Source organism: Rousettus aegyptiacus, unplaced genomic scaffold, assembly GCF_014176215.1.
Source record: "Rousettus aegyptiacus isolate mRouAeg1 unplaced genomic scaffold, mRouAeg1.p scaffold_m13_p_11, whole genome shotgun sequence".
Lineage (NCBI taxonomy): Eukaryota > Metazoa > Chordata > Mammalia > Chiroptera > Pteropodidae > Rousettus > Rousettus aegyptiacus.
In genome coordinates this window covers 64,133,035-64,159,676 of record NW_023416286.1, presented here as the reverse complement: position 1 = coordinate 64,159,676, position 26,642 = coordinate 64,133,035, and the positions used below count along the sequence as shown (strand labels likewise).

The 26,642-nt window shown below is 31.8% G+C and overlaps 1 pseudogene; it reads right to left on the bottom strand.

Annotated features, from left to right (window-relative positions):
• Positions 1-12,351: 12,351 nt before the first annotated feature.
• Positions 12,352-12,467, bottom strand: LOC118609892 (annotated as a pseudogene).
• Positions 12,468-26,642: the final 14,175 nt, after the last annotated feature.

Sequence of the window (26,642 nt, the reverse complement as noted above, 5' to 3'; positions counted from 1 at the left end):
AGTGTAAGTAAGAGGTGATACCCACACATAGATATGTATATACACATCTATGTGTGTATGAATGTGTATATATACTATCTATGAGTATACATATATGTGTACATGTGTGTTTATGTCTATTTACATATAGATGTTTATTTATACATATTGAAGGACAGTGTATGTGTGTGTGTATGTATGTGTCTATGTATCATAATAAAATTACCTGACTTACATTTGAGAATCTGGCAGGGCTTTCCTGGAGCAACTTTATTTTAACTTTACAAAGTGTATAAATAGTGTATGGAATTGAGAAGAGTTTCCAAAAAGTGGATAAAACAATGAGAAGGGGGTGCTTAAAATCATTTACGCCCTAAAAATTTGGATTATTTTATTTTTTTGTTAGTTGCCTGCATCTACTGTAACTCTTCAGAAGCTTAGTTATAGGTTGTCTGATTGCTTTATCCAATTTTGTACCTGCCTTTGGTGTTGTTCACTGCTTTGTTTGAAGGTTCTTAATTTTTCATTGTAACGACACAAGCAGGCAGAAAAATACCTGTGCCAGTCAACTAATTAAAGCTACAAAATTCATATATGTTTATCCCTGATCATATGTCTATTTCAGCATTTTGAGGTTTATATTATCCTTTAATTTTAAAATAAGCCTATTAGTAATTTTTTATATAAGAGAAAAAAATTTAAAAACAATACATTTCTCAGAGTGTAGTAAACAATTTAACCTAACTCGATAAGAGGCCTGGTCTTTGCCCTTGACTCCTGGAAAGCAATCTCTATGCTCTTGGAATGTTCTGGCTGATAAAAGTATGTTTGTCAGCAGCCTTCCTTGAGCCATGCCTGCTAATGTATAGGTGTGATTTAGGATGAGAAGTTTCGAGGGACAAGGTTGCGATGGGGACTGAGGTCAGTCATGTGGGCAGTCTACCATGTCTACCTGAGAGAGCCCTATCCAGATTCTGGACACCAGGGCTTCACAGTGCATCCCTGCTTGGCAGTGCTCTGAGCATATAGTCATGCACCACTGCTAGGATGAGTTAATGCTGTCCACAACTCTGGAAACAGCAGAGCAGGATGTTACACATTTGGATCCTCTTATACTTTGTCCCATGCATCTCTTCCCTTGACTGATTTTGATCTGTATATTTTTACTTTAGTAAACTTTAATCTTGATTATAAAATATTTCAATAATTTCTATGAGTCCTTCTAGAAAATTACCAAAACGAAAAGTGATATTGGAGCCCCCTGAACTTGTTATTGATGACAGAAATGGGGATGATCTTGGGGACTATTCTCTAATTTATACTCAGTTTATGGAAAAATATTTCAAATACTTTTAAACACAGAAAAAAAACCACATTTAACTTAATGTGACAATAATTTAGGATAGCAATATTTTAGTATTTCTAATGATAAAGGAATTAGAGAGGACAATATTATTCATCTTTTTGATGTTATTTTAAATATTATCTTTGTGAATTATTGAACTAGAACTTTCATAGACACAGTATTGTCATTTTCCAACATCCCAGAAATTTCCCAGCAGTTCAGAATTCTAATACTGTTAATAAAAACGTAGGAAATCAAAAATGGAATTAATGAGAGTAACAGGCACTGCACAGAAAATCAAGGTATGCGATTGTCAGATCTAGCTCTTCCGCAAGTGAACTCACAAGGCCTTCAGCATATACTTTAACTTTTTCCCTGGTCTTATTACAATTATTTGAGGAGTGAGTAGTGTGTAACAATACAAGGCATAAGAAAATTATTTTTTTCAGGGAAGTTTTTATTGTAACACTTTTACTTCTATTTATCTTTTAAACAAAATCAAATTATGTAGAAAACATTAAGTAGAAATGACTGATTATCATAAATGTCTAGAAAGAAAGTGGGAGTTGCCTATATAATACATGAAATAACTCAAAAGCATCCGAGAAATACCTACTTATATTAAGAATGTGTTTCTGAACCAGAAAATCATTTGCATTAACTTCCAGTTCTTCTACAAAATTTCATTTAGATTATAGGTCCTGTTTATAGGTAATAAACCACTACCACATTCTTCCCCAAGTGTTTTACCACTGCTAACTTTAATGTTTTAAATATTGTAATACGTTTTTTTCTTACAAGAGAACAGATCTCAATTCCATTCCAACAGATTACATGCTGCTCCTCATTGAGGCTTTAGAAGCCAAAAGACTTCATGAGTAACATCAGCATGGAGAGAAGTTGGGTAACCCGATTTACAAAGACTACTGAACTTAGTGCTTTGAATAGGATTGTTCTTAAGCAAAATTCCTTGTTCAGCTCATTAGCAAAGCTACATTCTGAGGCAATTTATAGCATTCTGTAGTTGGAGCTAATAGTACTCTTGTCAAAACTCTGAACTAGCATGAAGAAGGACATTAATTTATTACATTCATTATAATGACCAAGCACTTTCACCTAAATTACAATGAATAAATCTCCACATGCTCTGATCCACAGTGGTGTCCTGATTCTGCATTCTGATTCTAGTAAGCTGTCCAGTTCCCCAGTCTTTCTCCAGTACTGGTTTCTATCTTGCTTTCTCCAGTTCATTTTCTAGAACTTGAAGCTCATCCCCAAATGTTAACTTGTAAAAAGTTAATCTGTGAAAAGATAAAATAAATGACAAATAGCTTTCTCCAACTTATAATTATATTTCTTTTTGTTCTACCTGCTTGATGAGACACTACTAACTTGTGTCAGACACCTTGATGTTGAACATTTTCATGTTGGGTCATGTTATATTGTGCTTTGCTCCCCAAATATAACCTAGCCCTACCAAATGAAATCTAGATGGTTTCCCTAGCATTTTATTTGCTTTTAAGTAGGATGTCTTAGGACATTCTCACCCCCAACCTCCAAATATAGATTAACTATTACCTATAATTGATACATCCTGAATTATGGTTGCACTTTAGCAAAGGTTAGCCTTGAAATCACAATAATACAATAAAATTTAATGTAATCCTCTTTAATACTCAATGAGGTTTGTGAATATATCAAATCATAATAATTCTTAGGAACTTTTTAAACTTTGATTTTACTCTCAGCAGTGTTGATCAATGTGAAATCTCAGTTCCTCTAGAAATAACTGAAACTTTAATTTAAGACATGGAATTTTGCTAGATCAAACCCAACAGAGGTTATAATACTGAACATGGGGAAAAATCAATCAGAAAAGATATAATGTTCATATATAGAGATATGAATCTCTAAGAATATCAGAGAAAAGTTAGATGATGAATTCATTTGATTAAAGTAACAGGAAAAGTTTGACTAGGAATATACAAATGAAAATGATTGATAAGATGCTATCATGCTCACTGGTAAACATGTTTCAAAAACGCTGATGCTGAATAAAATGAAAACAAATAAAATGTTCTTAATCAGATGTAGACTCTCCTTCATTTGGAATGAAATTGCCCCTAAATGAATATATATTTGAAAACCAAATGTCAAATGTGTAAAAGTAAGATTACATAGTAAATGGAACTCCTTCCAAGAAAGCCAATAAATAATTCTAAAAATTACTGCAATGTTTTCCTCTCCTGTCTTAAGCAAATTCAGCAGATGGGGGATAAAATTTATGAGAACTCAGATATTAGGGAAGCAGATGCATTCCTCCATCATTATATACTCATCGACCAAAATACTTTTGGGGGAATAATAAATTTCTTCTCTCACCGGATAACATATTTGGCTTGCTGCCTCTCTGTTCCGGTATGACCAGAACCTCAAGGAGAGGTTTCCTGCATTCTTTTTTACCCATAGCCCCTGAGAGAATGAGAGGAGAAGATCAGGACCTATAAAAACCAGTCAACTCTGCATACCTAATGATAGGAGATTCATGTGGTGCAGAGCTCTGAAAGCACACTGAAAATAAAGAGAAAGTAAGCTTTCCGGCCACTTTAGGGTGGGGTTGGTTAATAGTTAGCATGTCAAGACTCTTCTTCCTTTAACTCCATTGCATAAACATTCTTCATATTGCAACAGAATCTATTTAACTAACTAGGCAAGAGAATTACCACTTGAGCTTCAATCTACCTTTAGACAACTGAGGCATCAAAATCCAAATTGGACATAGAAATAACAGTTAAGTAGTATTAATAAAAAATTATATGAAACTGTGAAGTTAAACAGACTGCATCAAAGCTAAATATAAAATATATTAAAGTTAAATATCAGGAAATGAGTTGTACAACACAACTTTAACAACTCCCCCAAATTTGATCATGACAGTTGGTCAGAAAATAAATAAACTGAAGAGATGTAGAAAGAGGGGTTTAGAAACGTAATACTCAGTGGAGTCATATATTTACAGTAAAGCCATTTAAATATTAAATTGTTAAACAACGTTAGTGGGATTTTCGATATTCTGTGAGAATGCAGTTTTCTAAAAGAATAGGGTAAAATTAAAATTTAATTTAATTTATTGGTGCTTAATGGCTAAATAAATTAAGAATGTTATCATCCCTGGGGACCATGATTAGAATGAGATAACCCCAACTTTAGAGCTGCTGCCACATGCTGTAATGATTAAAAGCAGAAAGAACAAACCCTGGTTTTGATTCTATATTCGTATTACCACTTTGTAACATCAAACCTAACTGATATATATAATTTAAAACGCAGGTATAGCTCATGAAATAAACAAAAACAAAATAAACAGCAAAAAAAAAACACAAAAGAAAAGAAAAAGGAGTAAAAGGAAAAAAGGAAAAACTCTGAACAGAGTAAATGACTAACAAAACATCCCTACTTTAATGCCATGCATACTTAACTTTATGAAAGGCTCTTGTACATCTATGGGACTAGTTTCTCTTCCAAAACACTTATGTATTAACCTACTACAGGTGAGTCACTACAAACTAGTAGGAAAATAAGGGCTATTGATCGTGATTATTTAAACAGAAATTCCAAAGATGTAAAAAAAACAATGGAAGCCTAATGGTGAAAACAAAAAAATCAGAGTTATGATATAGAATAATAAATATTTGTGTTTATAACAATAATTACATTTTATCTCAATAATCTTTATTTATTAGACATATATGTTTAGTAACCTATCTGTAATTATAACTTTATTAACATTTCAAACTTTGAATTTGAAATGATTAAATAAAGATACTCCCACACCCAGATCTTGATTTCTAATACCATTTTCCAATAAAAGAAATTCATATGCCATGAAAAAAGTGATTGATTTTAGAGCTGAGCAGGAAACATACAAGATGATTCTAGAACATCTTACACTGCAGGGAAGTAAAGAAGTGCTCAAAAAAAACCCAAAAGGACTGTGGCCCATAAAAGTGACAGAGAAGCCAACTTGAAACAACTCTCAGTGACCTAAGTTGAAACGATTTAAGAAACAAAATAAATAACATAGTATTGAACAATGAATAAAACTAGTATTCACAAGTCTATACTGATATAAATTATTAAACAAGTGAGTCAGAATAGAAACATTTCCAGTGCAGAAGAATGATACTCCATGAAGGTAGTGTATAACTCTGAGTCTTTACATGTGGTCTTTGCATAGTGACTTCCTTCTAAGAAGTGAAGTATGTGGGAGGAGAGCAACTTTACAGTAGAGAAACCTGAGAGACACTACCTATTCTAGGAGGTCAGGGTTAACATCCACAGTTGTAAAGCATGTCAGGAAAGCATATACCCTTAATAACAGGAGAATGGCATTTTGCCTCTGTGGTCTTCCTCTTCCAAACAAAACCACAGTCGTGGTATGAGAAAAAGCATCAAGCTAACCCCAACTAAGGATATTATACAAAATACCTGACCGATACTCCTGAAAACTGTCAAGGTCATCAAAAACAGAAACAAACAAACAAAAAAATTGAGAAACTAAGAAGATATGATTACCTAAAATAATGTACCTAGATGGAGTTCTGGATCACAATGAGACATCAAGGGAAAAAAACTGAGGAAATGTGAATGAAGTATTGATTGTAGGTGATAACCATATATCAACATCAGTTTAATTATGACAAATATACCACAGTAATGTTAACAATAGGAGAAATGAGGTAGGGTATATACAAAAGTTCTCTGTAAAATTCTTGCAATGTTTTTATAAATCTAAAACTATTATTTAAAAACAATAAAATTTATTAAATGTTTAAATAATATGCAAAATAAAATACAAGATACAATGGTTAAAATGAATGAAATAAATCCATTTTATATTCTACGAAAGTACAAGAGCCATATTCTATCAAATGTCTATGGTGTTTATGATATAACACACACAATGTCAGTTAGAGAAACACTATGAAGAAAGTAACATCAAGGAATTAGAATGACGACTACACTAGACAAGGTTTTTCTTTTACAGGCAACAGAGCATCAACTCAGGATGCCTTAAGCAAAATGTCGAATTGATTAGATAGCAAAGACAAACTGCAGCAAGAACAGTGATGGAGATAGCCTTAGGAATTACTGCAATCAGTGATTCTAGTACCTCTGCACTAAATCTCTCACCTCCATTTTTTTCAAGCTATCGATCTTATTATTTTAGTTAATTATTCTCCATGACTGTTGGCATTTTATGTACAACTACAGAGTTTCCACAAAAAGAACAAAGAGGACTGGTTAGCAAGTCTTGGGTCGCATGTCTAATAGAACTGCTCACGATGTCTAGAGGTGTAGACATGTGTCTCCGCCTGTTGCTGCAGGCGGGGAGGAAGAGTTGTGAAGGAGAAGGCAGCAGCAATCCAGATACTGTGGCTACCACAGATAGAGAGAGATGCAGAGGACAGTTTTCCAAAGGAGGGAGGTGGTGGCAGAGACAAGTGGCTACAGCCGAGGCTCAACTTTTGAATCAGATAGTCAACATACGTAACACTTAACTCTGAAGTTTGTATAATTTATTAAATTTATCATATTTTCCACAGATACCAGGAAGTTGAGAGCGAAATTTGAAAATTATGTTTTTCTAATTTTTTTATTTTACTTTTTCATATTATTTGTTTTTTTTATTATTTAAAATATTTTACTTTGTTTATAATTGCTTATTAACCACTCTTCTCAATTTATATATTTTCAAATTTTTTAAAACTGATTTTGTATGTGTTAATTTTTATTTATTTTTTATCTTTTTAGGATTAGGAAAACCATTGGTTTGGGCTCGCCAAGAAAGAGATGCCAAGACAGAATTAGAAATGCAAGCAGCTTGTTAGAAATGGCTGTGAAGGAGAGAGTAGAGGAAGCAAGTGTTGGTGGAGAGGGTTTGAAAAACTGTGATGCAGGACTGGCCTGTGATGGGACAAGGCAAGGGGGGAGTGTATTTACAGAGTGTCAGCACAATTTTAAGAAAATTTTCTGCCAGGACAGTTGGGAATCCATAGCCAATGTCACCTGTTCGAGCAATTCAGTGTACTACAGGAATGGGCCAGCCCTAGTGCATGGGAACATCCCCAGGCATTGACTGGGCACCTTGCAGGTCATTTGGTACCATCTAAAACATACACAGAGATGTATGGTTTATGCCAATAGGTACTTGATATTTAGTTCTGTCCAAAATGTTAAGACACTTGGTCCATAGTCAATATAAACCCTGTTATTTTGCAAGATTCAATCCCCGACCCAACAACCAAACCCCATGGACCATTACCAGCTAGGCTACCAAGACAAGAAGGGATATTATTGGCAATACAGCAACAATATAATTATTGGATCAATAAAACACAATAGTATGGTTTATGTATTAATCGTGTAAACCAAAAGCAGAAATAAATGTTGTGGGCTATTTAAACCCAGGGACGTTTTTTAAACAAAGACGTTTTGGACAGGGCCAAATTTCTAGGACCGTTTGTCATGGAACAAATGCCTCCATGGGCATTTTGGACATGACCAAATGTCTGCTAATTACTGGGAGTAATCTGGGGACAGGGAACCTCAGCAGAAATGTGCTGGATCTCCTAGAGTAACAGCTGGCACTGTCAATCAACCACATCCCATCTCTCATGGGATCTGAGTGGCTCAATTTTAGGGCTATTCCTTGGAGGAAAAAAAAAAATTATAAAAGCGTGAAATACAGACTTCTCCAAATTTAATAATAATACAATTAAAAGTCGTCAAGCTTAAGGCAAAGCTAAGTCTCAATGCATGGGTTCAGGGGGCAGGCTGGAAATCCCACAGAGGAATAAGCACAGGCAGAGGAAGCTGTGTCCACAGGGCAGAACTGGAGTCTCAATGGAACTGGGCACCAGCCTTGCCAACAGGTGGCATATGGTCCAGGTTTGTGTTCTGGCTATTTAGAGGGGTTCCCTGTACCTGGACACCTCAAGGGAAGCCGAGGTCAAGACTGTCCCTCCTGCTCCAGTTCCAAAGATACTCTCTCCCCTCTTCTTAGCAACTCAGCAGCTAATTAAAATGAGTCCTTAAGTTGTTCACCAGGCACCTTCTTTTCTCTTTTCAGGTGCGATCCCTTCAAACTTTTAAACCAGGGAATTAAGACAAATAAAAGGAAGTATGTTTCTCACACAATAGCAAATTCCAATTGAGAGCCTGATAGAAAGCAAGCTTTGTAGAGTTTCTGAGTGAGCTCTTAGAACAGAACATAGATGTCTTTAATATAAGTACAGTAGAGTTCACATTTGTAGCTGATAATACCTGTGCCCTCCTGGAGAACAGACTATCCATCTCAAAAGCCCATTATGAAGAAGCTGGTTATGTGATTTTTAAATGTGAGCTCTTTAATAACTGGACTGCATTAGACAGGGTTCTCCAGAGAAACAGAACCAATTGACTATATATGTATACTTTATATAAAAGGAGATTTATTATAGAAATTGTCTTACCTGGTTATGGATCCCAAGGAGGCCTATGGTCTGCCTTGCACAAGCTAAAAACTAGGAAACATGATGGTATAATTCAGACCAAGTCCAAAGGCCCCAGACTGAATGAAGGTTGCTGGTGCTAACTGCTGGAGTCCAAGGGCTGAAGAACCAGGAGCTCCAATATTTGAGGTCAGGAGAAGATACAAGCCCTAACTCAGGAAGAGAGAAAATTTGCCCTTCCACTTGCTTTTTGTACTATTTGGCCTGCAGGAGATTGGATCTGCCTGTTGGAGCTGTGAGGGTGGATGTCTTCATTCAGTATACAGAATCAAGTGCTGATCTCTTCCAGAAACACCAACAAAGAGACAGCCAGAAATAATGCTTTACCAGCCCCCCAGGCATCCCTTAGCCTACTTAACACACAAAATTAATCAACACTCTATTATGGGAAAGGCAGTGAAAAATGAGTGTATGAATCATCTTATGAAGGACATTGAGCCGATTGTTGGGCCCTGGGCTCCACACAACAAAGAATGATAGTGGCAGGCATTGCATGCTTTGCAGACACGTCGTTAGCATCATCATAATAAAAAAATAACATTCTGATCTTTTATTCCTGTTCTGCAAATAATCTTTTTATGGCTCTGCATTTTTCAAAGAGGAGGGCAAATGCAGGAGAGCAGTGGTGGGTGGTTTATTTCCTTCTGTACCTGAAGAAGCGATAACATCAGAGCCATTTCAGAATGAGCAAAAAATGCATACAGTAGAGACAGCAGGTGGTATCACATGTGTTGAATTAACTTTTCCAAATAAATCTTTCCCCTACAATCCCCAGCTGTGTAGAAAAGTAGAAACCTATGAGAGCCTCCTCATAATGACATTTAAAAGAAAGATGCTATTGGTGGTGCCTTGAAATAAAGCAATAAGTTTATGTTTGAGTATTAGAAATTGCTTCCTTTTTTTCTCTACTTTATTTCTGCCACAACATCTGCTGTGATTTCTTTTCTTTTCATTATTAAAATTCAATGCTAGTAGTTATAGTGTAATCAGGATCAATGATGGATAATTTCCTCCCTTTCTCTCTGTTATTTCTTAGAATGGAATAGGAACAGAGATATTTTTAGAAAATAAAATGTTAAGAATTGCTGATTCGGGAGGGACATTAACGTTTATGTACATAAACACCCTGTGTAATATTTTCAGAGAGGTTTTGTGAATTGCCCAAAGTGACAGCTATTGGAAGCGAGAGTTAGATGTAGTATCTCCATATTTTCTGTCGAGCAGCACCATTTTTCTAACAAATACAGGTGTTTTTGCTTTTTCTGTTTTGTCCTCATTATCCCTTTTTAGTAACATTCTCTTCCCCTAAATAATTGCATCTCTTGCAGAGGTGTGATTGACTTCCCCAAGTATACCAGTCTATATAGATGGTTATTAGAGAAAACTTTCTCCACTAAGGGTTAGCAGTTTCTGACAAATTACCTCTGGTTCCTGCTCCAATCTAAACAAAATTATCTCAATGATTAGGCACTCAATAATTTACATGAAAATAGTTGTCTTAAGTGTCTAAATCCAAAGAACATGATAGAAAATGATGACCTATGTTTGGATCTGAGGGAGAAATATTTAGAAATATATGTATATCATGGGTGTAAAGTGGATTAAGGGGTGAGGCTTTTCCAGGAAACCTCTTCAATCATACAACATAGGTGGTTGCCTATTTGACCCAAGTCTGAAGGCAGCAATAATTAGGAAGAAAAAAACATCTGAAATAGAAATGGGGTTACCTAAAGTTGGAAAAATCAATTTAGTCCAATATCCAATGTGTGTTTTCTTCTCTAGGTAAACATCATTAAAATGTGTCAAGAGAGCCAATTTAGAACAGTTGAGAAGTTGAAGAAACATCAATTCTTGAAAACAGCATTGAATAGTAATCCAGTACAAAACATGCCTTCTATTACATATATAATATATATACACATATATATGTATATATTTGTTGTATGTATATATAAATATATATATATGCCTAATCCAGTACATTACATTTAAATGCTTACTTACAGAATATCAAGGGGACAATCAGATATATTTTAGAGTTCATTTTATATGTGAAAAAAATTGTGCTATAATCAAGTACTATCTTTGTATTCAGAAAACACTGTAGATTTGTTAAACTAAAGTACAAAAAGCCAATGAATATTGTGAATTAAAAAAAACAGTACCTTGTTAGTAATAACTAAAACATTTTGAAAGTGGTTTCATTGACCAACACAATGATCGAGTCCTGTATTAATGACAATTTTGCCCTTTTGCCTTAAGAAATGAAAAACAAGGCAACTATATATATACAAATGCAAACTTCAAGTCTTCTCAAGAATATCATTGCAAACATTAAGCACTGTGAATGAATTTATAACTCACATGGAATGAAAAAGAAGAATCAGTTCAGAAAATTGGCTGCAATGTTCTCAGTAGGTAAAACTCACAGGCACAGGAGTATGCACACTTGTGAATACAGTAAGAATGAAATTTGACCTATGGTCCTAGTTGTCTATTATTTGCCCCTAAAACTTTTACAGAGGCTTAATGAGGTTGCTGAGGATCATGAACTTGTAGTAATATAAACACTTTCCCTTTCTATCACAAATCTCAGTGCTATTGAAATAATCAAATATTTTTAGTATACACATTTTTAATTCTGTTTTATGGGGAAAATAATTTTTTAACTGAGATTAGTATGATTTAAGTCATGTGAGAAAGATGTCAGTTTATGATATTTTATGTTATGCTTACATATAAATAAAAATGTCAGTATTGGTTAAGCTATTTGCTTTTTAAAATTAAATGACAAAGACAAGTCATCCAAGAAAACAGCAGAAAGACCAGACTTTTTCACTTTGACACTTCAAATGGCATTTGCAAGTGTGATTGATCATAATGTAATAAAATGGCTTCCTTCTGTCAGTCTCTGTGTGAGAAGTATGATTGGAAATAGTGTCAAAATTTTCTAGCATGTTATTTATGTTTCAATTCAAAATCAGAGAACAAAGGGACAACATTCCCTATGAATGAAAGAAAAAGAGAAATATAGTCCCTAAGTGCTGGTGTTATCAACAGCCTCATGTTCAGTAGAACCCGTGATTAAGTCTACAGTTAGATGACCTGGGTTCCAACCACAGCCTCACTTCTTTCTAACTGTGTCACTTATAGCAAGTTACTTACCTTATTAAGACTTGGTTTTATGATGTATAAAAATGAGATAATAATTGCATCTTAAAACTTTATTATAGACGTAAATGATGTAATAGGCTGAGCACTAGACTTGGAATGTATTAATGAATTAACATTTGTTTTAACTTGCTCTGTGAAAATTAAAGAAAAGAACATTTGTGTTTTTATTTTAGTAATGTTCATTACTTGCTATGGCTATTATTATACTTTTCTTTAATGCTTATATGAATAATATTTAAAAATATCAAATATCCAATAGTTCTTACAAAAGATGATTCTTTTCATTATTTTTATTACTTATGCCTACAGCTCCTGGTCTTCCTATGTGGTCTCCTATCCAAGTATTAAACAGGTCCAACCCTGCTTAACTTCTGAGATCAGACATCAGGCTTGTTCAGGGTGGCATGGCCATTGACCATGAACTGTGGCTGCACTGGGGCATGAACCCAGGATCTTCTGCGTGTAAAGCAGACGTGCTAACTGCTACACTATGGAACCATGTCCTAAAGATGATTCTTAATGTTAGTTCACATACTTCTATTTTTCCCTCAAGAAAGAGTCAGTCACCTTTGGAAATTTACTGCATTTTTTTTTTTACCCACACGTTGAAAAATATTGAAATTTGAGTAGCAAAGTCATTCTTTCTCATTAATAATTTTGTTTGTATATAAAAATATTTTCTAACTTTAAGGTCCAATATCATGTTTGTGTGATGCTATCTATTAAATGTCAAAAAAAAAAAATACAAAGTTAAAAAAGTGGAGACAGGGAAACATAAAAAAATTTTCTACTTTCTATGAGTTTACTTCTTAATTTATGAATATGCTAAAGCATACAAATAGGTGATTTACAAAAAAAAACAGCTAATATGGTGAAGTACTTCAAGTATCATTAAAATAATATATATATTTAAGATTATTTAATGTGAGAGAAAAATACACTATTTGAGATCAACCTGAAATATATCGATCATTTTTCATTTGTTTTAGACACAATTATCTCTGTATAGAGATCATAACAAATGAAAATTAACTGTTCTGACTCAAATGCCATTATATACTGATCAGGGCTTTGTAAATCTGTCATGATTCCTATTATATTAAGATAGAATTTCTTTGCATTAGGAGTAACATATTTGACAAAAAGCACCATTCTGTGTTTGGTCATACTGGGTGCTTATTGCATAAAGACAGATTTCATATGGATTTAAACTTTCATAGCACATGTTCATATGGATTTAAACATTCATAGCACATGTTCTGTGGCTTATATTTCACACTCCTGGAACACTGAGTACTGTTTGTTTTGCCTAGCTGTTCAGACATTTATAATCATTTTTATAATTTTCACAAAGGTCATAAGGAAGTTTCAGCATAGCAAATATACAGTTATGAGTGCTCGGCAATATTAAAACACCTTTGACTACATATTAACAGAATGTTCAGATGACTAGGTTATATAAAGATCTTTGAAAGTATAAAGAATAACATGATTAAAAGTCTGGCAACACTGATGTTTAATCATTTAGAAAGCACTTAGTAAAAAGACAAGTAAATTATATTTTTCTAAATTCAAAAGTAAAAATAAATGTAAAAACTGTAATATCATATGCAGAAATGTTTTCTAATGAAATTGCTTTTAGACTACCCCAAATACCAAAAACATGTTTCAAGTGCTAAAAGCAGTAAATTTCTTCAAGTCTTAAAATATTTAAAACAAATTTTTGTTAAAGAAAAATTGTGCACTATGGAAGTATATAATGGAGAGATGAATAATCTCATAGAATAATGTAAATAATCAGTAATTTAGAATCCTCTCTTAAATTCCCTTTAATATATAGATAATATATATTTTAAATAATCCATTACATATCCATGTTATCATTTTACCTCCACAAACTCTTAAAGTTAATGGCATAATTTAACCTTTTAGATAATTCAAGAGCTCCAAATGTATATAAATAGATAGAGGACAGATGATGATAGATATAGATATAGACATGGATATGGATATAGATATACAGAAATAGATATACAGATATAGATATATCCAGAGTGCACAAGAGATTGCTTTCCTATTGCTAGATAAACATGGAAGGATAACAAAAAGTAAACTCTAGAGAGAGTTGTCCGTTTAATTCTGGATGAAATCCTACTGAAAATACGAAAAACATATATTATTTAATATATGTTTTTAATTTCACATTCATTTTTATGCATATGTCACATATATTCTTAATTATAGGCTTTTTGTATGTATTTCTCTGTGTTTAATACATCATGAAAACAAAGATAATTAATACTTTAAATACAAAGTGTCAGACTTTGCAGTATTTGTTTTTGCTGTAACTGTTAGAAACTTCAGTGAAGTTTAAGAATAGATATGTCAAGGTTTGGGTGTTACAAACACAAAATATTGTGGCCACCCTGATGTAGAGCAGAGGATGGGATGTAACGGCCCTGGACAGTTCTACTTGGACATGAGTAAACCCAAAGTGAACTAGACAACTGCATGAAAGTCTTGTCAGTCTGGGCATGAAGAAAGGGACTGATATAAAAGAGCCACATGAGCTCCCAACAGAAAATGATTCTACCACAAAGGCAAGATTTTCACAGCTCCACGTTTTGTTTAATCATAAATTTAGAAAAAAAAAATCAAGATATTAAAGCGATATCCAAAGTGCAATTCTATTTTTAGAAGTTTACAATATAGAAACAAACCATAATGGCCAGAACATGGAAGCAACTGAAGTGTCCAATGACAGGTGATTGGCTAAAGAAGCTGTGGTACATATATACAATAGAATATTACTCAGCCATAAGAAAGGATGAATGAAATACTGCCATTTGTGACAACATGGATGGACCTCAAGATAATCATGCTAAGCAAAATAAGCCAGGCAGAAAAAGTTGAAAATCACGTGATATCACTTATATGTTATATATAAACCTAAAAGCAACAAATGAACAGGACAAACAAACAGAGACCCATGGACATGGACTATAAGCTAGTGGTTACCAGAGGGGAGGGGGTAGGGAGGAGGGAGGAGGTAAATAGGGTAAAGCGGGTCAAATATGTAGTGACAGAAAGAAATCTAACTATAGGAGGTGAGCACATAGTGTAAATACATCTATACCTTACTGTTAAAGTGTACAGCTTAAACTTATTAGATTTCATTAACCAATGTCACATAAAAATAAACTTATTAATTAATTAAATTTAAAAAATAGAAAGAAAGAAACAGACCATAAGCTTCCTTATTACACCAGCTGTTTGGGAAACTGTTTTACTACTAACTTTATAGAATTTCTTATAATTTCTTTAATTTCATTACTTTTTCTTCAGAGTTGAATTAATAGTTACTAGTTTAAGCCCCAAAATTGTTCGTTTGAGAATAACGACTTTAGACGTGGCTAATAAATTTGCTCTACACTTATTAAAGATAAATTAACCATGTTTTTAAAACTGATATACGAATTTTATAAGCACTTTCATTTTATGCTTATTTTATAAAGTTACATGAGAAGAATAAAATAAATCATTCAAAAATGCACATATACTGATGACTTTCACCAAACTGAATTTCTAGAGCCAGCAAGCAGCAGCATCATATAAAAGCTCAGAATGTTTTTTCACTGATTGAGATATGAAAATCTGAATCTGGCATACAAAAGGACACAAGGGGTACCAATGTGCAATGTATGAGAATTGTGTGAATGTCAGAAGAATGCAAGTGAAGGATACTTTAATAGACAAGCTTATCTCATCACTTAAAGAAGTAGATAAACTTGTATTTACATTTACAAAGAAGAAAAATGTTAATCCGAATTACTACATGTGAGAACAAAGTATGCCATGAAGAAACATGTCAGATGCTTTAAAACCAATTTTCCTCTCCATATTTTCTCGTCCTCTGTATTTGTTATATATGTTTACTATTTTGGAACTTCTATGAATTAATATTGAACTCTGATGTATATTTCATTTGTCACCCTCCTTGCTACGTTATTTTATAATCAATGGAAGTGAGCTATAGTTCGCATATCGACATTTGACTATAGCTAAAAAATGAAATTCTCTGCACCAATTATTCTTTCTAGATTTTTTTTCACAGTTCCTTAAATGTATGAAAATCACTTTCATTTGAAAGATGCCTCAGTGCTTTAAGATGTAATGTTTTTCTGAAACAAGAGACAAACTTCAACTTTAAAGTCAATGTGTTCCTAGAGTTTTTTTGCACCATTGGACCATACCTTTTATTCTTTCCTGGCATAAAAATTAATGCTAAAGGCTAGGAAATTATAATACATATTTGAGAGACAAACAGCAGTCAGATTACCAGAAATACAGAATTTATATGACAAAATAATGATATAATGTTGAAAGAGAAAGGTAAGGAAAGTACTGTGACAAATCATAACTATAAAATAAAAGGGAATGATTTAATTCAGTATGCAATAAAGAATCACTGAAACTTTGTTGGACAAGAGTTGATATGATTATGGAAGTTGAGTATAACAGAAATAATTGAGAATCAAGAAGCATGCTAAAAGTATTTTTAGAAATTATGGAAAAAAATAAAATGTGTATGAATTAAGTTGGTACAATTAGGAATGTACAGGATAGAAAAGAAAAAATAGAATACATTTTGGACAGATTGATAATAATTGACTGACATTTATTTAAGGCTTTAAATGTTTACTCTTTGTATGTAATTGAAGGAGATTCTATATTTCACAAGTTCCCAGGTGATGATGATGCTGGTTCAAGAAACAGACTTTTATTAACATGGCTTTAAACTGTATGATGTGAACATGTATGTAATCATGTGTTTTACTTACCGAGAAAGAAAAAAAAAATCAAAGAATTTTAACAAAAACTCCTGATGATTTGTTTGTGTATTAAAGAGGAATGTTTTTAAGAAAAAACTTTTTTTCTTGAAAAAAATTTATAACTGTCCTTAAAAACATGATAATGTTTTAATTTCAAAAGTCAGAGTTCATTGTTTATCTATCTATCCATCATTTGTCTGTCTATCTCTGTTTTCTACTCCATTTCAAATTCGGGATTTATTTTTTTCTCTGGTGATTGTTAAGTGTAGATTTGGAAAGAAAGGTGATAAAACAATCACTAAGTCAACCATCTGTTTTAAACTGAATGGAATATACTAATGGAAGCTAAAGGATAGATATCTCACTGAAAAGGATTAACAATTGAATATAAGCTGTGAAATAAGACAAAATTACTTGTGAGAAAAAATACAACATTCAAAGTTAGCAATGAAAAAGGTAGTTCCATAGTATTATATTTGAATTAGAATGAAAAGAGAAGGCCATTTGGGTCAAAAGAAAATTTCAAAGTTGAATCTAGAATTCTAATGAGTTCGAACTCCTTGAAAATGATTACATACATGGAAGTCATTACACTGAGACATGTTCTAAAAATTTTATCTCACGCTTTAAAAACTACATTGTTTCTTCATTTTCTATTTGTATTTCTCATAAACTCAAAGTAGTATCTAATATTATTTATCTTTTCAAGGAATTGACAGTCTAATTAGGGAGAGAAAAGTCATAGATGCAAAATATAGATTCATTAACAGTTACATGGTGAAGTTTACCCTAGAGGGTTAGTATCTTTTGTTTAAAGATATTTTGTCTTACTAAATTGAAGATTAAAAATTAGAAAATAGAGTCTGAAATAAACATAATTTTCCTATATTTACATTTTTATTATGAATATTATGAACATTAAATAAATCCTATTACCATTGTTGCCAAGTCTACTAAAATATTTTAAAGTCCAAGGTGGGAAAAATGATTGTTTTAAAATGCGAGATGTTTTAAAATTATGTAGAGCCCTATAATTCTCAAAGATAAATTGGTATATATAAAGAATATTCCAATAACAAGATAATATTGTCTTAGAAAGTCTTTATAGAAAATAATAATTTTCTATTTCTAGAACTTTGGGAAATTTTGGAATATCCTATTATAAAATTTGCTGGTTTTGTAATTATCATTTCTAAGTCATATCTTTAACTGTTTTAAAGTATGTTGTTTTATATCAAATAGCTAATGTATTTTTAATTTGTTTTGAAAATGTATATTTTCCTAGAAAATTGTCTATTTATCCTAGGATTTTAAATTTGTTGTGCTAAAAATATTCTCTTATGATTTTCAATTTTTTGTCATATTAGCTTATAATTATTGAGTACTCACATTAGGTTTATTACATGACATAAGCATATGATGTAATATTCACATAAACTTTAATAGTTCAGTAATATTCATAAATATACTTTATATATGAAAAAGTTTTCGTTGAGTGACTAAGTAACATATCACATAGGTATTGACAGATTAATTGAAATTCAAATCCTGGAGAAAAACACCAGAGCAAATCTCTCAGTTATTCTCATCTGCTTTCCTTCAAGTAGCCTTGCTGTTTTTATCCCAAATACAATTTAAATGTGTATTTTTATTTTTTTATATTTCGAGGGTACTTTTTAGAGTCATATTTTTATTTCAATAATATTTTTAGCTAAACAGTTTTTATTGTGCTTATCTTGCTTTTTTACGGGATATTCTTGATTAGAGTTTTAGTTGAATTCAACTTTGTTAACATTCTACTTTCTACTTTATTCACCTTTGAGTTAAATGTATAAAATTTACTTATTTACTTTGTTTTTACTTTATTTTTGGTGAGAACACTAAAGTTCTAACTCACTTCATAAATTTCAATTATACACTACAATACTATCAACTACAGTCATTATGTTATATATCAGATCCTCAAGATTTATTTATCTTGCAGTTTGTACTCTTTCACAATTGTCTCCCTATTTCTCCTGAACACCAGCAATAATTTTTCTTTTCTACTTTCTGATTTTATGAGTTCAACAACTTTTTTTTTTTGGTGGGGTGGGGAGTGGGGATTTTACACATAAGTGCTACCATGAAGTATTTTGTGGTTCTCTGTCAGCTTATATCACTTAGCATAGTGCCCTTTAAGTTCAGCCATGTTGTTGTAAATGGCAGGATTTCCTTGTTTTTCAAGACTAAATATTCTTCCATTGTCTATAAAACAGTACATTTTTGTTATCCATTCATACTTTAACAAACTCTTAGATTGTTTCTATACCTTCGCTATTATGAATGATGCTGCAATGAACAGCCGAGTATAGATATCTCTTCGAGATAATGATTTCATTACCTTTGGCTATATACCCATAACTGGGACTGTTGAATCATATGGTAGTTCAATTTTAATGTGTTAAGGAATCTCCATAATGTTTTTCATTGAAGCTGTACCAATTTACATTCTCATCAATAATGTAAAAGTCTTTTTCTCTACCTCTTCATCAGCATTTCTTATCTTTTTTATTATTTCTCACTGTTATTTCTTGTCTTTTTAGTAATAGCCACCTTAATTAGTGTGAGATGATACCTCACTGTAATTTTGATTTGCATTTCCCTGTGATTAGGAATGCTGAGTTTCTCTTTTTGTGACTGTTGACCATATATATATATATGTGTGTATTTTTTGAAAAATGTCTATGTCTATTCAGGTCCTTCATGCATTTTTAAATTGTTTTTGCTTTTTGTTCTTTTTTTTCTGCTTTTAGAAACTTTTTTTTTTTGCTGCTAGGACAAGTTTTTTAATATTTTATTTATATACAAATTTCTTATGGAATATGTGGTTTGGAAATATTTTCTCTCATTCCATAGGTTGCCTTTTCATTTTGTTGATGGTTTGCTTAGCTGTGCAGAGTCTTATTAGTTTGATTAGGTCCCCCTTATTTATCTTGTTTTTTTTTGCCTTTGCTTTTGGTGTCATCTCCCAAAAAAATATTCCAGGAACTTATACCCCATATTTTCTTCTAGAAATTTTACAGTTTCATGTCTTACATTCAGATCTTTTAATTTTGAGTTGATTTTTGAGTGTGGTGTAAGATAGGGACACAGTTTCATTTTGTGGCTGTCCAGTTTTCCCAGCACTTTTTATTGAAGAGACTACCCCTTCCTCTGTTGTATATTCTTGTTGTCATTGTCAAAATTAATTGGCCATACATGCATGAATTTATTTCTAGGCTTTTTATTTTGTTTCATTGATTTATGTTTTGTTTTTATGCCAATATGACCTTGTTTTGAATACTCTAGCTTTGTAATATTGTTTGAAATCAGGAAGTGTGGTCCCTTCGGCTTTGTTCTTCTTTCTCAGTATTTCTTTGGCTATTTGTGTCTTTTGTGCTTCCATCTGAATTTTAGGGCTTTTCTCTGTTTCTATTTTTTTAATATCAACATTGGAATCTTGATAATGATTGCATTGAATCCATAGATCACTTTGGATAGATTGATCATCATAATAATATTAATTCTTCCAATCCACGAACATAAAACATATTTCCATTTACTTGTGTCTTTATTTTTTTTATCAATGTTCATAGTTTTCAGTGCATAGATCTTTCACTTCCTTGATTAAATTTATTTCTAAGTATTTTATCCTTTTTGCTGCTATTATAAATGGGATTGTTTTCTTAATTTGTTTTTCGGATATTTCATTGTTAGTAAACAGGAACATAAGTGATTTATGTTGATTTTGTATTTTGCAACTTTACTAAATTCATTTATTAATTCCAACAGTTTTTGGTGGCAACTTTAGGGGTTTCTGTATTATGCTATCTGAAAAAAGTAGACAATTTTATTAATGCTGTTTTCCAATTTGGATGCTTTTTTTTTTTTTGGTTCAACTGCTCTGGTTATAACTCTGTTGAATAGGACTAGTGAGAGTGGGCATTGTGGTCTTATTCCTGAACTTTAAAAAAAGTTTTCAGCTTTTCACTGTTGAAGATGATGGTAGCGCTCTGGGTTTGTTATACTTGGCCTTTATTTCGTGGAGGTATGTTCCCTCAATACCCAGTTTGTTGAGAGTTTTTTCATGGCAAGATGCTGAATTTCGTCAAATGTTTTTTCTGCATGTATGAGATGATCATATGATTTTTATATTTCATTCTGCTGAATTTCTCAGTATTGTTATTTAATTTTTATTTCTATGATTTCTGTTTGATACTTTTTAATATTTTCTATCTCTTTGCTGACATTCTTACTTTGTTCATATGTTGCTCTCCTTACCTCAGTGAGCATCTTCATGGCTATTTGAACTCTGTATCAAGTAAATCACCTATTTCTGTTTCAATAATATTGGTTTCTGGAAATTCATCTTGTTTGGAACATATTCTCTTATTTTTTTCATTTCCCTGACTCCCTGTGTTGGTTTTTGTGCATAGCTAAAGCAACCATCTCTCCCAGTCTTGACAGACTGACTACTCAGGGAGGAGATAAATCTCATCAATCAGCCTGACTCAAGCTCCTGGTTTCCTCTCAAATCTTCATGATTGTCCAAAATGCCATTTTTGTTCTTAGTGGCTCCCAGTAGTTGGTGATATGACCAAGACTAGTCAGAGTTCCAAAGGAGAGGATCACAGTCAGCACCTAGATGCATCCTGATTAAAAGCTGGACCCTCAGGCAGCAGCTTCTAAAGTATGCAGTCAAATCTCTTCTAAGGAGAAACTGAGAAATGGACATATTTGCTGTCCCTTTCGCACTGAATCTGGGTGTATATCCACAGGGGCTGCACCTGTGCCCTTTTAAAAACTCTTCCTTGGTTTGTTATAGTCCTGTGAGACTCATGAATACAGGCCCCATTGGCAATTAGAATTAGATGATTTGAGAGCCAGTCCTTCAGTGATACAGTAAAATTTGGGGCACTTGAAGTGTGGATAAGCTCCTTTTGGTGAGATACTGATAACTTGCTTTTATTGTTGGAGCAAGCCAGAGGAAGGAAATAGAGGAGATGCTCGCTGGATTTTCTGGCAAGGAACACAGTCTAATTGTGTGCTCTTTGGAAGCCAGACTCCCAGGCAGCATTTTGTAAGTATTTAGTCAAACCATTTCCATGGAAAGACTGAAGACTGACATTTTTAGCTCCTTCCTTTTGCTTTACAATATGAGAAAAACCATAAGTATAAATAAGCATAATAAGAAATAGTAAAAGTTAAAACTAAAAAAAAAATAGCATTAAAATAAACCAGTTAAAATGATACAACAAAAATATATTATCTGACCAAGTAGAACCCATGGCCAATTTCAATAAGCAGTAATAGATAAGATATTATATGATAAGTACAACTACTATGCACAGAGTGGGAAACCAGTCATTAAATTTATATGCCAATAAATATTATAACAAGATTTGCTCCCTCCAAAAGCAAAAACTTCTAGAAGCATAAATAAAATTAATAAAAGTACAATGTTATAAGAATATTTACTTCATTATGGAAAAATATGTGTGTATATGTGTGTATGTACATGTGTATATGCATGTATATATGTATACATTTTTGAAAAAGTAAAAAAAAAAGAGAATTATAAAAATAAACCATATGTCTGATCAGAAGGAATGTAATACATTTTAAAAGCATAGGTTGTTAAAAGGAGAAATCATTACTTTGAAAGTTTCATAAAATGATTCTAAATGATCACTATATCAAGTCAAGATAAAAATCAATACTATAATTTATCTAAAAGTTAATTAAACATAGAGTACTACATTTGACAGTGAGATCTTAAAAAAAGAAAAATTAATCAAAAGACAATAGAATGTGAAAATTTTTAATTGTAAAGTTAATAAAATTGAAGAAAAAATGAACATAGTAATAGAGAAGAATAAAAATAAACCCGATTCTTGAAACAGATCAGCAATTTAGATAAAATATATGAGAACTAAAACATAATAAGTAGAATTGGTAAAGAAGTTATAACCACAGATAAGAAATTGAAATGATAGCAAAATCTATTTCAAAGCAAATTAACTGTAACTGTCTATTTGAAATCTAATGGCAGCCAGTAATATTCTAGATAAATATGATGACATATCCAAATGTACCTATAAAATGTTAAAAAACACAAGCTTAGAAATAATTATGAAAGAAAACAGATAATAATAGAATAACCATTTAAAAAATTTCCAAACTCTAATGATAAAGTGCTTCCAGTGCTAGCAGACAATTTCTGTTCATTTACAATAGTCTGGATAATGAAAAAAATATTAAACATTCGTAATTATTTTGTGAGCCTAATATTAATTACTGCATAAAGTTGATAAAATATCTTTAAAATTTACAAACAAAATTAATGTAAATGCACATGCAAATATTATAGAAATATAAATAATTGAACCCAGTAGAGAATCGGTACCATGAATTTTACTCCCTGCTTCTTTCCCTAAGAATAAAAGGATAATTCAATGTTAAGATACTAGTAACATTATTGATTACATAAACAATGTTATCAATAGACAAAAAAAAAACATTTGGTAAAATTTAGGAGTTAGAATATTATTTCTTAGGATATAGTACTTAGAATATTATTTCTAAGCAAAATGAAAACTGAAAGAAACCATTTATTATTATACTTACTTAGCAGTAATAACAAACATTGGACAAAACTGTAATATTCTGAATCATTCCTCCATTAAAACAAGATAAGAGTCAGAAGTGCACTTTACTCATTATCATTAAAATTATTTTTTTATTTTTTTCATGTTTAATGTAATAAGTCAAAAAAAAAACATAGCCAGAATAAATATTGAAAAGAAAAGAAAAAAATATATTGTTATGTGAAGAAAATAATTTTGAATATCAAAAACCTACAAGAAACCATTAAAAATACCACAAAGATAAAGAGAATCTGAAGTGATTGTTTAGAAGATCAATGCTTAGTAGTTTCCTATGCTAACAATAAACACCAGCTTTTCTGTATGCTAGTTATGAATAGAAATTCACTTAATTTACATTAGCAAATAAAATGTTTAAGAATTAAATATGAGACCATTGTAAACAAATTCTGTACTCTTATTTAAAGACATAAAATGGTACCTGGAAGTGGAGAATACATTAAGGCCACCAGATAAAGACATTACATGTCAACCTTTCAATAATTAATATGGACGTTAAATGTAATTTTAATAAGTAACAAAATGGACTCTAAATAACTGAAAAAAAATTACTTTCAAGTTAATATAAAGTAGAAAATGTCTGAATATACTGGAAGATTTTAGAAGAACAGTAGTAGGTGTACTTGACTCACAAGTATTTGAAAATGTTTATATGCCTCTATAGTTAAAGCAGTTGATTCTATACACACGGAGACAGTGGAACAGAACATATAGTCCTGGATCCAGGTAGTTATGAAAACTAAAAACATAGCACGAATAAAAGGAAAAAAATAGATAATTAATTTGATGAGAAAAAGATGGTCAATTTAACAAGTGATTTAGGCATAACTACCTCCTCATCTGAAGAAAAAAAACCAGTTAAGTCCCTACTTTACTACATACATAAATTCACACCTGGTGGATAAAGTTTAAACATAAAATAACATTAATCACTGAAAAATTAGGAAAATTAGAAGGATATTAATAGCATTGGGATGAACTCACCACCACAAATGGTAAAACTACAGAAGCCCTGATAGAAAAGATACATATATAGACCACCTGATAATTAAATATTTTTATCAGGCAAAAAATAATTAAATTCAGAAGAGAAAAATAAACAATAATCACAACACATTATGCATATCTGTAAATAGTTAACACTAAAAATCAAAAATTTTTAAATGAGTCAATAAATGATTTTTAATAATGTATATACAAACAAGTTACACAACACAAATATCCATCCTACCTCATGAAAAAAATTGTCCAATTTCTCTAAAAGTTACAATATGCATATTATAATAAGCAAAAATGATATAGTTGGTCTTTATTCATAAGAATGCAAATATATTAAAGACTGATAATACAATAATTATAAAGGGTCAGGGGAAGAGGCAAACTAAAATATTGATATTAAGATTTTAAAGTGTTATTTCAGTTTTAAGAGAAATCTAGCAAGATCTTTTAAAACCTTAGGCATAAAGCAGGCTTTGAGTCACAATTTTTCTCTTGGAGATTTATCCTATTGTAATAGAACCCAACCAAATATATATGTCTATTGTCATAAGGATATTTATTATACCATTGTTTTGAATTTTTTAGGTTTTTTTTAGCATTTTATTTTATTATTAGTTTCAAGTATACAGTACATTGGTTAGGCATTTATATAGTTTTTGAAATGATTCCCCAGATTACTCTATCTCCCCTCTGGCTCTACGTATAGCCATTACATTAATGCTAACTGGATTTCCTATCCCGTGTTCCCCATCCCTGTGACCATCTATCTACTGCGAATTTGTACTTCTTTAACCTTTCATTCCTTTCTCCTAGGCCCTCATTTAAAAAAGACATAGATATTAATGTCTACCAGTTGAAGAATGAATAAGTTAATTGCCATTAATTTATAAAACAGCGGTCTACACATTTACTTTAAAAATGAGTAAGCTCTATATCAATTAACTTGAAAGAACGACCATGATAGTTTATCCAATTAAAAAAGCAAGTTGTAAAGTGGCTGCTGAATTTGAGGTCTAGACATTTTATTCAATATAAGCTTGCTCTTTTACCTCTAATGAACTAACACTCTATTATACACTTAATCAGATTTCTTCACTCTTCTAGATATTAAACTCCAAAACCTGAAAACTAGATTATCTCCCTTATTAATAGACCACAAATAGACTCTAATAGGTATTGCTGTACAAAATAAGTTAAACCATATTTTTTGAAAACTTAAGAAATAGACAAATATGTCAGATGTTAAAAGGTAAATCTACCAGGCAGGTATTGGTTCTCTGTCTAATCAGCAATTATAGAAAATATAAGTAGTACAAAATTTAGCCACTGATTATTGCATTATTTATTTATTACTCAGGCAGTACTCCCTTAGAGAGAATAAATGACTGTTAAAAGCACCAAAAAACAAAAAAACAAAAACAAAAAACAAAAAAACCCCACACACCTCGTAATAAATCTGTTATCAAAATTTTCCTCACAGGAAACGTCTAAAATATATCTAAGGATGGCATGTTTTGCCATGTATTCCACCCCCCTCAAAATGGCTTTATTAGTTCTACCTATTAAAATTCCAAATATCTTTTATTACCCATCTTGCCAATCATCAGCTCAATAAGCATATCAATGCCAAATTTCTCTGCTCTCTCTGAAGCCTGGTAGCTTTTTCCCTGTGCCCCTTTATTTCATTGGCAGTGAATATCTGTTTATATGTCTTATGATTTTTCCTGGTAGATATATGGGCCTTGTTTTTGTAGATGGTCATATAAGACAGTACAAAGGACATATGCCTCAGAGCCAGACACGTATATATCCAAATTCTGTTTATATATTTTTATTCCAAAGGGAATTTTATATATGTCGAATAATTTATATGATGTTCATTTTCTCTGCGATAATTAGAATAATAAGAAATATCTTATATGTTTAATATGAAATGAGAACATGAAATATAATAAGATGGCATTCATTATCTTTCTGTACTTCTCTACTAGACTTAGTTTACTGAAGTTGGGGGCAAGTTTTATCATAGTCCATCTATTGCACTGTTTATAGTACCATTATTTATAAATATTTT